The sequence below is a fragment of the Callorhinus ursinus genome, unplaced genomic scaffold (genome assembly GCF_003265705.2).
Source record: "Callorhinus ursinus isolate GAN/ISIS: 27379988/994484 unplaced genomic scaffold, GSC_fseal_2.0 scaffold7, whole genome shotgun sequence".
NCBI lineage: Eukaryota > Metazoa > Chordata > Mammalia > Carnivora > Otariidae > Callorhinus > Callorhinus ursinus.
In genome coordinates this window covers 26,839,947-26,854,794 of record NW_027397069.1, presented here as the reverse complement: position 1 = coordinate 26,854,794, position 14,848 = coordinate 26,839,947, and the positions used below count along the sequence as shown (strand labels likewise).

Sequence of the window (14,848 nt, the reverse complement as noted above, 5' to 3'; positions counted from 1 at the left end):
AGCCTATCTCTGCAAAAATAAAACGGAGTCCATTATAATACTTCCTGAAGTAACAAAGCCATGTAGTCCTAATCACTACCTTTAATTATTCAAAGATCCAGTGGAAGAAGATACACGTATGTGCAATCTGTGGAGGGGTGTGAATGTGTGTGTGTGTGTGTGTGTGTGTGTGTGTGTGTGTGTGTGTGCGCGCGCCTGTGTGTGTAGCCTTGATCCATGACAAAAGTGTAATTAACTGTCTTAGCAGAAATGGAGTAGATAGTTGTCTTCTCTGTCCTGAGAAAGCCACAATGTCCCATGTTTTTGTTTTGAATTCAGTTATATAGGATTGAAATGGTTTGGCCTGACTGGTCTCTTTCTGTCCACAGGGACCAAAGAAATTTATAGTAGAGTCACGGATGGAGCATTCTTCCTGTAAGAACTCCTGGGAACTTTGGTGATTTACCTCATAGACCATTTGGTTTCATTCATGATCCTTGGGAGCATTCTCAAGTGATCCCCACATTCAGGGAAACTCCTTTACCTCCTTTTGTACGGAAGCTTCTGGCTGAGCTGGGTCTGAGGCTAGCCTCTTCTGTGATAATCTCCAATCCTCGAGGGAGCACCAGACGTGTCTCAGCATGATATCATGGCCATCCTGGGACTCTGGAGAACAACCAAGGGCTTCTTTTTATGGCTCTTTGTAAGATTTCTTCATACTGTATGAAAATAAGAAACAGCTTTGTTAGAAATCCGTCAACTGGGGCACCTGGGTTGCTCAGTCGGTTAGGTGGCTGCCCTTGGCTCAGGGTCCTGGGATCGAGCCCCACATCAGTCTCCCTGCTCAGTGGGGGAGCCTGCTTCTCCCTCTGTCCCTCCCCCTCAACTTGTGTGCACTCTCTCAAATAAATAAATAAAATCTTTTAAAAATATCTGTCATCTTACAACTGAGGCCAGACTAGTACCCTAGTACCAGTGGTAAACCCAGGAGCACAACCTGAGTCTCTTGTTTCTCAGGCCAGTCTATTTTGTAGTTTTTGAATCCTTTCCTTTCTGAAGGTAATATATTATCAATAGGTAGCTAGTTCTCACATAATAGGGAGAATGAAAGGGTTATTAAAAGAATTGTTTCCTGGGGCACCTGGGTGGCTCAGTCGTTAAGCGTCTGCCTTCGGCTCGGGTCATGATCCCAGGATTCTGGGATCGAGCCCCGCATCGGGCTCCCTGCTCAGCGGGAAGCCTGCTTCTCCCTCTCCCACTCCCCCTGCTTGTGTTCCCTCTCGCTGTCTCTCTGTGTTAAATAAATAAATAAATATTTTTTTAAAAAAAGAATTGTTTCCTATAACTATATAAAATTAAGTTTGCTATAATGGATGAGCTGTTTCTTCTATGGGTCCATTTCAGAATGTAAACAATGGTTATTACAATTCTAAAGTATTAATAATACAGTAAACCCTGTGCTTATTTTTTTCCCCTCCCTTTTTAAAAGCAGAACAATTTGAACAGATAGTATAGTTGTTGCTCTTTTTTAGTAAACTTAATGAAGTCAGGTAGAACTTCTCTCCCAAACCATAATAACAAAGAAAAAAATAAGTATGTTTTAGAGAAATCTGGACTTGACTATTTTTATGTGATTATAATTACTAAGGATATCCTTCTTGGGAAAACACAGAGTTTACTCATTTCACTGGACTTCAGGAAGAGAAGTTTAGTAAATACACATTCTCTTCTTCTTTCCCAGAAGCCCCAATAGTTTATTTTAAAGCTAATTCTAGGGTAAGTCCTTTTGATCTCACTGCTACCACTTAGAGAATTATACTGTGGTTTTCCAATTCTGGCTAGAATGCAGATGCAGGATCTTAATGGCAACAACAACAAGAAAAAGTCCTAGGTTTTATGTCAAATAACTTGAGTTCAATGATAGGAAACTGTTCTACATGTTAAGAAAAAAAAAAAAGCCAAACTCTAAACTCTTAAGATTTTTACAGTAGGAAGAAAATAACTAACTGTTCTTATTATGGGGTTGGTCCCATGTTTTGAAAGTTACAATCTCAGTTGATCTCTTAATGAGATGTCTGTGAACACAGGGGGAAGGTTGATAAGAACCAAGGGCTTCTTCTTTTTTTTTTTTAAAGATTTTATTTATTTATTTGACAGAGAGAGACACAGTGAGAGACGGAACACAAGCAGGGGGAGTGGGAGAGGGAGAAGCAGGCTTCCCGCAGAGCAGGGAGCCCGATGTGGGGCTCGATCCCAGGACCCTGGGATCACGACCCGAGCCGAAGGCAGCTGCTTAACCAACTGAGCCACCCAGGCGCCCCCCAAGGGCTTCTCATCTATTCCTTCTCAGTTAACCATCCAGCAGGTTCAGAAGAAAATTTAGGACCCTTGTCTTCATCCACTGAGCAAAGCACTCATCACCATCCTAAGGCCATACTAAAAACCTCCTCACGGTTTGTCTACATTTTGGGAAGTGATAAAATATGGATTCACATAGATTTTTTCCCTTCTATATCCTTCCTCTTATCTTCATTTCTTAGTCATTATCTGTAACACGTTAGCTTCTTTTTTCTCTCTGGCTTCCATCAAATTGAATCTACTTGCCTGAATGTCATTATGTAAGTACTGGCAACATCATAATCCTTTAATTACTAGCACTATTAGATATATTTTTGCGGGTAAAGATGGGACAATTATGACTTTATCATTATATATGTATATATTTTTTGCTTACATGAATTTTTTTCCAGCTTGAGATATAATTGTCATACATTATTTAAGTTTAAAGTGTACAACGTGATGATTTAATACACATGTAATTGTGAAATGATTACAATAAGATTAGTTAACACCCCATCACCTCACGTAATTACCATTTTTCTTTTTATTCTGGTGATAACACTTAAGATTTATTCTCCTAGTAACTTTCAAGTGTATAATACAGTATTGTTAACTAGAGTCACTATACTGTACATGAAAACCCTAGAACTTATTCATCTGATATCTGGAAGTTTGTACCCTTTGACCAACTTCTAATTCTATGCCTCACCTCCCATCCCCCAGCCCTTGGCTTTTTAAGATTCCACATAAAGATAAAAATATACAGTATTTGTCTTTCTCTGATTTATTTCACTTAGCATAAAGCCCTCAAGGTCCATCCATGTTGCCCCAAAAGGCAGGATTTCCTTTTTCTATGGCTGAATATTCCATTTTGTATGTGTATGTACAATTTCTTCATCTATCAGTGGATACTTAGGTTGTTTCCATGTCTTGGCTACTGTGAATAATGCTGTAATGAACATGGGGTTGCAGATATCTCTGAGATAGTGATTTTGTTTCCTTTGGATATATACCCAGAAGCGGAATTGCTGGATCGTATGATAGTTTGATTTTTAATTTTCTGAGGAAACTCCATACTACTTTTCACAGTGGCTGCATCAATTTACCTTCCCACCACAGTGCACAAGTGTTCCCTTTTCCCCACATCCTTGCAAACATTTGTTACTTTTTGTTTTTTTTTTCTAGCCATTTGACAAGTATGAGGTGAAATCTCATTGTGGTTTTGATTTGCATTTCCCTGATGATGAGGGATGAGCATCTTTTCATGTACCTGTTGTCCATTTGTATGTCTTCTTTGGAAAAATGTCTTTTCAGGTACTATGCACATTTTCAAATCAGATTTCTTTTTTTTCATTTCTCTTTTCTTTTGCTTTTGCTATTGAGTTATATGGATTCCTTATATATATTGGATATTAACCCCTTATCAGATAGTTACAGATATTTTCTTCCATTATGTAGTTTGCCTTCTCATTTTGTTGACGGTTTCTTTTGTAGTACAGTGCCTTTTAATTTGATGTACTTCCACTTCTTTATTTTTGCTTTTGTTGCTTGTACTTTTGGTGTCACATCCAAAAAATTATGGCCAAGACTAATGTCAAGGAGTTTTTCCTCTATGTTTTCATTTAGTAGTTTTACAGTTTCAGGTTTTATAATTAATCCATTGTAGCTTAACTTTTGTAAATGATGAAAAATAGAGGTCCAATTTCATTCTTTTGTGCATGACATCCGGTTTTTCTAACACCAATTATTGAAGAGAATATCCTTTCCTGATGCATAGTCTTGATAGAGACTGCAGTGAACCCATAGATGGCTTTGGGTACTATGGACATTTTAACAACATTAATTTTTCCAATCCATGAACATGAATATCTTTCCACTTACTTGTGTCTTTGATTTCTTTCATCAAAGTCTTCTAATCTTCAGTGTATGGATCTTCCACCTTCTTGGTTAAATTTATTATTTAGGTCTTTTATTTTTTTGAAGATATTGTAAACAGTATTGTTCTTTCTTTTTTAGATAGTTTGTTGTTAGTGTACAGAAATGCAACTGGTTCTTGTATGTTCATTTTGTATTCTGTGGCAATTTTACTGAAATCATTTATTAGTTTTAAGTGTTTTGGTGGCGTCTTTAGACTTTTCTCTATATAAGAGCATATCACCTGCAAACAAACAATTTTTATATTTAATATATTTTTTATCTATCTTCCAAGAGTGAATCTTCCCATTAATAAAGGTATTATATAAGCATGAGAAATATATATACAATCCAGATGTTGGCTATCTTTGAACTTATAAGGGCTGGTACTTTTTGAATCATAAGCAACCGCAGTATAGATTCAGTTCTTTTGTTAGAATTTGCACTGTGCCTGTCTCTTCTCATACATCTTTTCAGTCACCAGATCCCTTTCCTCTTATAATCTGTGCCCAGACCTCATTCAGTCCAGTTCTCCCTTGCCTCTTCCTGTATTATAACACAGAATAACCTTTGTCCTCTAATTCACCCTAACTCTTCTCTACTCCACCCACGTGTTACAAGAAACTTGGGCTTGAGTTATACTTCTAGGTTACCAAAGCATCAACTGACAAAGCCAGTCTCTTCCTGTAGAGCAGTGGTTTCTCAACTGGGATGATTTGCCACCTGTCCCCCAGGAGACATTTGGCAATACCTGGAAACATTTTTGGTTGCTGAATATTCAGGGGTGCTGCTAGTACCTAGTGGTTAGAGCTGGGGATGCTGCTACACATCCCACAATGCACAAGATTATTCCCCTAATAAAGAATTATCTAGTCTGGGTTGTTAATTGTACTTCTGTTTAGAAACCCTGCTGTGAGGAAATTCTTGTATTAGCTGCAGCAATCAACAGCATTTTCTACTCTGATACTATATTTTATTACTTCTGTGCATTAAGAGTTAAAATATATTAAATACATATATATTTATACCCACATACACTCTCATCAATAAACAGTTGTTGAATACCAGATATGTGTCACACACTCCTAAATTGCTCATGGTTCAACAAGAAAAATAAATAATACCTCATGAAAGGGGCTATGATTACATAAAGAAGAGATATCTAACCTAGCCTATGACTATCTGCAAAGATGTTTTGAAGGACATTGAGAAGCAAGAGACCTTAATTGAGCCTGGAAGAATAAGTCAGAGAAAGCCAGGCAAGGAGAGGGGGAAGCACATTTCTCACAAAGGGCGAAATATGGGCCAAAACATGTGGTTAGAGGTCTGGGCAGGAGCAAATCCTGGAAGATGCCACTTAATGTTCTGGAAACCATCAAATGACTCTTACAAGCAACTGACAGGTGCCTGGGTGGTAGGGTTGGTTGAGCGTCTAACTCTTGGTTTCCCCCTCCAAATAAATAAATCTTTAAAAATATAAAACGGCAACCGGGAGTCACTGAGGAGTAATGGGAAGTGGGATGTTTTGGTAGCATGATAAGATTTACATTTTAGAAAGGTCATAGGATTTTTGACATCTAGCTGAGAACAAATGATGGCCTGACCTAAGATAGTAGAAATGGGGATTGATAAGAGGGGCCAATTGGAGAGATACTAAAGAAATAGATGGACAAGAATGGGAATGGGGTAGATATGGGGGTGAAAGACAAGACCAAATTTTAGGTGTGGTACCATTTGCCAAGTCAGGGAAGGCAGGAGGAGGTTGAAGTTTGTGGGATGAGAGAGCCAAAAAAGGTATTTGGACATATCTTTGTGTCATACTTATTTTCCCATTTATAAAAGTAATGCATATGTCTTTTGCAAAAAACTTGTAAAAGAGAAGCACAATATCTCCATTTGGAAATAGCTGGCATTAAAATTTGGGTGATTTTTTCTAATTCGTTCTATGTGGCAAAATGCATTTTAAAAATGCAATCACATATTAGGCTGCTTTATACATTGCTTTTTATCCATTTCAATATACATTTTTAAACATCTCCTTGGGTTATAGAATTGCCTTTTACCTTTTTAATGACTGAGTGATAACCCACTCTATGGAAGAAACGTAATCTACTCCACTGTCCCTGTTGTTAGTTTAGACTGCTTGGGATTTTCATTTTTTTTTTAAAGATTGTATTTATTTATTTGAGAGAGAGAGCATGAGAGAGAGAGGGAGAAATAGGCTCCCCTCTGAGCAGGGAGCCCAACGCAGGGCTCCATCCCGGGACCCCAGGATCATGACCTGAGCCAAAGGCAGACGCTTAACCGCCTGAGCCACCCAGGCACGCTGGGATTTTTATTTTTAACGAATGCTTCATGTTATCACAAGTTTAGTCCTCCAGAAGCTGAAAGAAATGGAGTTTGAAGAGCAAGATATTTATTAGGGATTGGCCCCCGTGAAACGAAGAAGGAAGAAGCAGGAAAGAGCAAGGGAGAAGTTAACTGTGACCCAGGCCTCATATTTATGGAAAGGGCCCATCAAAGGTAATCTGTTTTGGGTGGAAATGACTGGACTTTTGTAGTGTACAGTCACTCAATCACCAGATGAGAGCAGCTCTGAGAGGACCATGAGCTCAGAGGAGGCTGCACTCTGCAGCTGAGGCAGACTTCAAAAGGGCTGGTCAGCAGGAGGCTACCTGCTGACCACACTCCTCCAAAAGAAGATTTGGCCAGTGACTCTGTGTCCACCACAGTTGCTCATTTTGTGCACAGATCTTTCTTCATATTCTTAGGATAAATGCCCAGAAGTGGAACTGCTGCAACAAAGTATGAGTAGTTATTTTTTTTTAAATATTTGTCAAATTACCTTCAAGAAAGATTGTATCACTTTCTCCCACCAACAGTTCATCACCAATGTATAAACACATGACAACTGTACTGTTTTTAAATATTGGAAGGTACCTCAAATTCTTTGGGAAAATGAATAATATTCTTGATGTTTTATTGTTGTGAATTTAATTTTAAATTCCTGCAGTAGGTTACTTTTCTCTATAGAGCTGTAGAAATCTTTACAGAAGGATAAAACACTCTAATGACTGATAGTAGAAGGCAAAGATTTGGATTTGGGACTTCTGATATGTAAACTGCATCATTAAAGAGACAGAAATGGTTGGTGCCTGAACGGACTTGAAACAGAGTTCACAATACCCTATAGCTCTTTCCATCTGAGTATTTGAGCAAATAAATGAAATTACCATTTATAAAGAAAAATTCATATTTGACGCAGTGTTGTTAGAGAGAGACTAATGGAAACAACCATCATTTATTAAGTGCCTACCCTCTGCCAAGCAATGACCTTAGGCTTTTACATATACCATCCTATTTAATTCTCACGACTTCCCTTTGAAGTAATTATTATCAGCACATTTTTCAGATGAGGAAATTGAAGGTCAGTATGTCTGGTGACTTGGTAACCTTAGTCATTCAGAGTCCCGTCTATGTGCTCGTTACCGTCCTGGGCTGTTACCCCCAAAGCTTTAAGTCAAGTTACATAGCAGCGGCTTTAAACAGTATAGTATATGTACATAGTAACTGTAGTAACAATAATTCTCATGAAGCCTGGGGAATGTCTGTCCCTCTCCTGAACTGGAAGTACATGGGAGTCAGTGTCTAACAAGACAATGCTATCCAAAAAAAAAAAAAAAGGCAGGAATTTAAGAAACAAAACAAAAGAAAAAAATAAGAGAGACAAATCAAGAAACAGATCCTTAGCTATAAAGAACTGATGGTTGTGAGAGGGGTGGGGGGAGGGGAATGGGTGAAATAGGTGGTGGGGATTAAGGAGGGCACTTGTCCTGATGAGCAGAGAGTGATGTATGGAAGTATTGAATCACTATATTGTACACCTGAAACTAATATAACACTGTATGTTAACTCTACTGAAATTAAAAACTTAAAATTAAAAAAATATTTTAGTAATAAAAAATAAAATAAAAAAGCCATGTGGGGGGGTTGGTTGAAGGAGGAGGCTATTCTAGGCTAAAAAAAGACCTAACCAAATGCAATTGTGTGGTCATTGTTTGGATTCTGGTCTGAGTTAAGACAGCTGTAAAAGACATTTTGGATCTGTGGAGGAATTTGAGTCTGGATGGGGTATAAAATGCTACTAGGTAATTACTGTTAGCTTTAGTTAGGTGTGAAAATGGAAATATGATTATGTAGAAAAGTGTCCTTTAAAAATCGAGATGTATATTGTAATATTTACGGGTGAAATATAATATCTATCTTTAAGCAGGAAATGAAGGTGATGAAGTAAATAAGGCAGAATGCAAACAATTGTTTAATATAGGAGCTAGGTTTTAGCTATTCATTAGTCTCCTGCTTTATGCTTGTTTACTCTGTATGATGAAAAACGACGTCAATTAACCGGAAAAAAAAAATAAGGGTTTGTTTCCTTTACGAGAGTAAGAGCCGATCTTTACCTTCCTCCAAAGGTGACGCCATCAACATGTGGCCTGAATAGGGCTTCAGGAGCATCACGCGAGGTCCCAGGGAGACTGGACCAAAGAACACGTTCCTTTCCGAAGATTTGATTTTTGTGTGAAAAGAACTCACATAAGCCAAACCAGGAGCCTCCGACCCTCCAGCCCTGCGCACCTACCCAGGACCGCTGGGGACACTGAATAACCTGTCACCTTACTGTCCGACGCTCTGGGTTAGGACGAGAGACATACCAGGTTCCCCTCCGCTCCCACCCTTTGCGGAGAGACGGGGATGGAGTGGCAGGTACCTTCCATCTCACCCACCTGGAAGCGGGGCGGAGCGGGGCCGGCCTAGACTGGGGGGAAATGGGCGGCACACGCTCAGGCCACTTCCCTCACCTGCCACCAGGAGGGCTCGGGCGGCTGCAGGGGCGGAGAACTTGGGGTAGGGAAGGCCACGCACCTGGCGGCGGGGCCGCGCGCAGCGGGACGGCTGGCTCAGCAGAGCGGCGCGCGCCGGGCTCAGGCCGCAGGTGAGGGCGGCGGGCCGCGCTCCTCCAAGGGGGAAGTTTCTTGGCCCGGAAAGGTGCAAATGTGTGCAGCTATTCCTGGTATGTCAGGCGGGTCCGGCGGCCGCAAGCCGAGGGGGCGCCTCTTACCCGGGTCCCCGGGAGAGGGAAGGCGGCCAGGCGGGCAGAGACGGGAAGGATGCGGGCGTCGGGGGCGCAGTCCCACCGGGAGGAGCCGCGGTTTGGGCGGGTAGCGCGGGAGCGTGGCCTTGGTCACGGTCTCTTGGCGGTCGGTGGCATCTCCTGGTTCAGACAGTCTGACCACAAAGGCGGCTGCGGCCAGGAGCCCCCGGGAGCCGCAGGGGGGCGGACGGAAGCGGCGACTCTGCGGCTCCGGGTGGGCGGTGGCGGGGTGGGCTGGGGCGGGGCCATTCCGGGGAGGGCGGCGGCTGCAGCGCTGCGACTTTTGAAGTCCAAACAGTTGCCGGGCTGGTGCGGCGCAGCGCCTCTAGTCCCCGCGCCCTGTCCGGCTGCCCGGGGCCCCGGGGTCGTTTTCGGGAGTTGAGAGGAAGCCACGTCTTCAAGTTCTTGCGGGTTCGAAACTTCTCCAAACTACAGAGCGCAACAAAAGGAAAGAGAGCCCGGGCGCCTCGCAGCTTGAGCAGAGGCCGGGCGGCAGGGCCAGACGCGCGCGGGACACCCCGCCCCTCCGCGCACTCATCGCGTCTTTCTCTCTCCCTCTTACCCTAGTCCTGGAAGGGATGGAGGAGGCCGGGGCCGACTGCGCGTTAGCTTTCGCCGAGGCCCAGAGATGGGTGGAGGTGAGTGCCTTTGCTTTTTTCCGCACGAGTTCGTGTCCTCGAGGCCGCTCCCGCCGCCCTGCGCTTCAGCCCCCTCCCCGGACCGGCGCCGGCGCGTGGCAGCCGGTTGGTTTGCAGTTTGGGGGACTTGGCAAGTCCTGCTTCTCGTATTTTTCAATGTCCCTCTAAGCCTAGTGCTGCCTTCCCTACGACGGGCTCGCTGGCTTCCCCAGAGCTCCTCTGCCAAGGGCAGAGTCCGGCGCTCGCCCACTTGGATTTGGGGACCACAAGTCCTGGTGCGCCGGACCACGTCAGCAACGGGGCAGAGGCGGCCCGCGGCCCAGGGCCCTCGGGAGCGGTTCTTTGGGGGTGGTTACAGTGGGAATGCCCGACTCTTACCTGCACGGGCAGTGTGTTGTGTGCGTTGTGTGGGAAGGCAGGTGGAGGAGCTTAGACACTTGAGGCGCACCTGGAGGGACGTTTTCTCCCGCGCAGCGTCTGGAGCCCGGGGGTGGGGGTAAGGATTTTTCCTTATTCAAGGTTGGCCTTGATGAGACTAAGATCTCCTGGGGTCACTCACTGAAGGGTTGTTACTTTCCCAGCTGTGCTTTGGAGAGGGGATCTTCCATTCCACCGAAATGGAGATGGTCTCTAGGAGGTTTCTTCCTCAACGTCTTAAGGTTACATTTATCTGTAAAAAAGTTAATACCAGGACTATTCGTTATTCTACTGGATGAAAAAGATGACTTTTTAAATGATGCTAGGGAAGTCTTCAGAGCAGATGTGAATCAGGAACAAGGGCTTGTTAGAAAATTGTTGCCTCCACCAGCCTTGCAGTTACTTAGAAGTTATTGATGCCACGTGCTGGCTTGTTCAGAGTACTTAAAAATGCAAATTAGGTTTAGAGGTTATTCCAGAGCAAAAACAACGTATTTAAGAATTCCAAAGCACACAGTGCTTAAACATAACTCATTTGTGTGCTCGCTTCGGCAGCACGTATACTAAAAAACATAATTCATTTGTCCTTAAAGAAACAAATGTATATATGTGTGGGAAAAAGGAGAATAAACTTTCAGTGTTACATTTCTAACAGTAAAAGGAATGTGAAATGTGAGTAGCATTACCCACTAGACAGTAGAGGGGGGGTCAAGAAATTCGCTCTTGGTGTCCTTTTTGGACTGAACTTTGAACTAAGTCTGAAGGTGATTTAGAAAGGTATGGAGGGAGGGGGAAAGATGTGAGGGGAGGGCATGGGGACCTTGAGAGAAGAATAAACACTGTATTTTGAATTGAAATGAGAGTGGAAAAATTCTAGCAATGCAGTTAAGAGAAATGACTTCCCTCATTCATAAACTTGGAAAAGCCAAGGCGTCCAAAGGTAATTTTCCATTTGTAGTATTTGTTCTGTATAATTTTAGAAAAGAGATTAAACTTGTCTTTTGGTTTTTGAGTGTTGGGGGGATAGAAGGAGAGAGAAAGAAATAGGACGTTTTTAGGTCCCGGAAGGGATGGAGGAGGCCGGGGCCGACTGCGCCTCAGCTTTCGTGGAGTTTGTATCTGCGCGCTGTGTATTGGCTTCAGGAAATCTACAAATATGGAAGATTTCACACTTTTCTTTTTTAGTGTACAGATTTTTGAAATCTAAAGAGTCCTTGCTTGTTGTTGTAGCTTGCTCGTGATTGTGTAGACTTTCTGTGAGAAATTTCTAATAAACTCAAGGGAAGTGTGTTGCAATAAAAGATATCATAGTGCGCGGTACACGTGCTCATCTTTCCACTCTCATCCATCCCATCTAAACGTGTTTTGTTCACCTTTAGCAGAGAGACAAATGTTGTAAAGGACTTGCCTTATCATTAGAATATAGTTAATGAGATTAAAATTCAAATCATTTTTTCCCTAGTGCCACTGGGAGCAAGGCAGTATGTTCATTGAAGATACGTGAATAGTTTACATATTCATGTACACTTTCCGCATGCTCTGGACATTCACAGTGACAGCAGTGTGCTCACTGTTAGGTTTATTTTATTTCTCCAGTTAGTGTCCAGATTTATTTGCCTTCTTTGCTTTGCCTTTACAACTAAAGCACATATTTTAAAATACTGTTCTTGCCAAAAGAAGCAGAATGGATGACTCCCTTGTTGCCACAATTGCCTCTTAACTCTGAGAACCCCTAATTTAAAGATAAAATATTGATTCCGAAGTGTATTTTATAACATATTTTGGAAAGTGGGGAAGATTATGGTGTAAGTCTTTCTTCTGCTTGCTAATATTCTTGCTTCATTTTCCCTATCATACTTTACGTATAGTGAGGCATAAGTGGGTCGTTCATATATATAAACATATATATATTACATAATCTCCTTTGCTGTTTTTTATTCTTAGCTGCAGCTTTGACTATCCTGAGATCAAGAAACTCCAATAACCTTGTAAAAAAATTTTTTTTATGATTTTATTTTTTTTATTTTACAGAGAGAGAGACAGCGAGAGAGGGAACACAAGCAGGGGGAGTGGGAGAGGGAGAAGCAGGCTTCCCGCTGAGCAGGGAGCCCGATGCGGGGGCTCGATCCCAGGACCCTGGGATCATGACCTGAGCCGAAGGCAGACGCTTAATGATTGAGCCACCCAGGCGCCCCAACCTTGTAAAATTTTGAATGATGGCCAGTGTCCATGTTAGTATGTTCTTGTCATTTCCATTCTCTATGATTTTAAATAGCTAATGTATTATTCTCACAACCAAAGTTAAAGTTTTATTTATTTTATTTTGGGAGGAGAAGGAGAAAGGGCCGGGCAAAGGCTAGTGGTTGTTGTTCTACCAGTTAAAATTGTATGACTATTTTAAATTGTGCTTAAATGGTTTGGAATGTATATATATACTTCAGTTTAGTTTAATATTTCAATTTAAAGCAAATGTAGGAATGTCACCCTTTAATGTAATTCAACAGAATAATATTGGATTATTATCTGGTTGGAAATGCTGTTTGGAATATTAATAATGTAGCAGAGCTGGTTTATGATTAAACGCTGTTTTAAAACCAAATAATGTAATAGTTTAAAGGGAGAGGCGGAGAGGAAGCCTGATTCCAGCAAGGTCATCGAGTTGGTGATGAAGTAGAAATTGCCGGCCGGACCCTGTAATTTTAGACTTTTTCTCTAGCACCTTCTAATTTTCTACACCTAACAGTTGCCTCTGTCTCTCTGTTTTGGGGCACTAAAAAGCTTTTGTAGTGACCAGACAAAATACCAAGGAGATGGAAAACTGGATCTATCACTCATTGCATTGGCTGGTCATCAGTTTCCAATCTGTGGGTTCATGTTGCTGTCTGGATTGAAGTTTAAATATAGTAGTAAATACAGGGTGGTTGGAGCAGAACAGGCTAACTTCATTCCCCACCCCCTTGCTCACCTGTACTTCCTGTTATCTCTGAGTTTGATTCTTTCCGTATCACTGTCAGCCTGTGGAAGGACGTAAGGATGCCAAGTTGAGCTCATTGCCACACCTGGCACCGGAATATGACTCCTTACTCAGTTACTTCCAGTTAGTCTGTTTCTCCACCTACCCCCAAATCTTTCTAAGTGGTTTTTCTCTTTCTCTGTAAACTGCACCCTTTCTGCTAGTGGTTTCCAACCTGTGGTCTGGTTTGAAAGGGTTTGCCTGGGAAACATGAGTCCTCAGTGCACACAAGCATTATCTGTGGACTAAATGAAGGTTGCATGGACTTGTGCTATTTCTTTTCAAATGTGTGTAGAATGATGTAAACATTGAATTCATAAAAGCATTTTTGGGGGTGCCTGAGTGGCTCAGTCATTAAGCGTCTGCCTTCAGCTCAGGTCATGGTCCCAGGGTCCTGGGATCGAGCCCCGCATCGGGCTCCCTGCTCCGCGGGAAGCCTGCTTCTCCCTCTCCCACTCCCCCTGCTTGTGTTCCCTCTCTTGCTGTGTCTCCCTCTGTCAAATAAACAAAATCTTTTTAAAAAAAAACAAAGCATTTTTGGTAATGACGTATAATTTCAATGAACAGATATTAAACCTGGAAATACTATGATGGTAAAAATTTATTTAAAAATTTAAATGTTAAGAAGCAGTTCTTATAGTAGCTGTTGTAGCTAAAATTATTTTTTCAAAATAAAAACCTGATTTTGTTAGTTCATTCTTTTCTGAGAGTCATGAAAAGATTTTAAGTCCACGGTCTTTATTTACATTGCACTGTGAAGCGTACCGTAGGGTTGACAGCTTTTTACAATCTCATCTCTGCCTATGTATCTATTTTTATTTTTTTCTCTTCTCTGTAACTCTTTGCCTAGCTGCCAGATAGCAGAGAGATTAAGAGCACTGTTTTGTACATTACATACCCAGTACTGCTTTGTCTTAAAATTGGAAGTTTGTACCTTTTGACTACTTCATCCAATTCATGATGACTGTAGTTAATGCTGCTGTGTGGTATATTTGAACACTGCTAAGAGAGCAGATCCTAAAATTTCTCATCTCAAGGAAAAGAAATGTTTTTTGTAACTCTTCGAGGAGGTGGATGTTAACTTTTTGTGGTAAGCATTTTGCAATGTGTGTATGTCGTGTCGTTATGTGGTACGCTTTAAACTATTCTACTGACCGGTGTGTCAATTATATCTCAATGAAATTGGGAAAAAAAAAGAAGAAGAAGAAGAAAACCCTCACAGGTTTGGGAACAAACCATGGTTCAAGTCCTGGCTCTGCTCCTTAAATGCCGTAGGGCTCCGTTTTCCTCCTTGACCCTCGTGTGCTGGTGGTGCCTGTTCGGTGACCTGCGGACTGTAAAGCAATTAGTGCTCCCTCATCCTTGCTTATGTTTTCCCACCGCCTGGAAGCTGTT

At 41.9% G+C, this 14,848-nt stretch overlaps 1 protein-coding gene and 1 pseudogene across 1 annotated transcript in view; one reads left to right on the top strand and one right to left on the bottom strand.

Annotated features, from left to right (window-relative positions):
- The first annotated feature begins 9,979 nt into the window (after window positions 1–9,979).
- Window positions 9,980–14,848, top strand: part of LMO7 (LIM domain 7) — a 192,941-nt gene continuing 188,072 nt past the window's right edge. The window contains exon 1 of the mRNA XM_025875264.2: window positions 9,980–10,023. The gene's annotated coding sequence lies outside the window, so the exon portion shown is untranslated. The remainder of the gene's footprint in view (window positions 10,024–14,848) is intronic.
- The window catches only part of LOC141373143 (protein FAM204A-like), a 51,742-nt pseudogene continuing 48,388 nt past the window's right edge, over window positions 11,495–14,848 (bottom strand).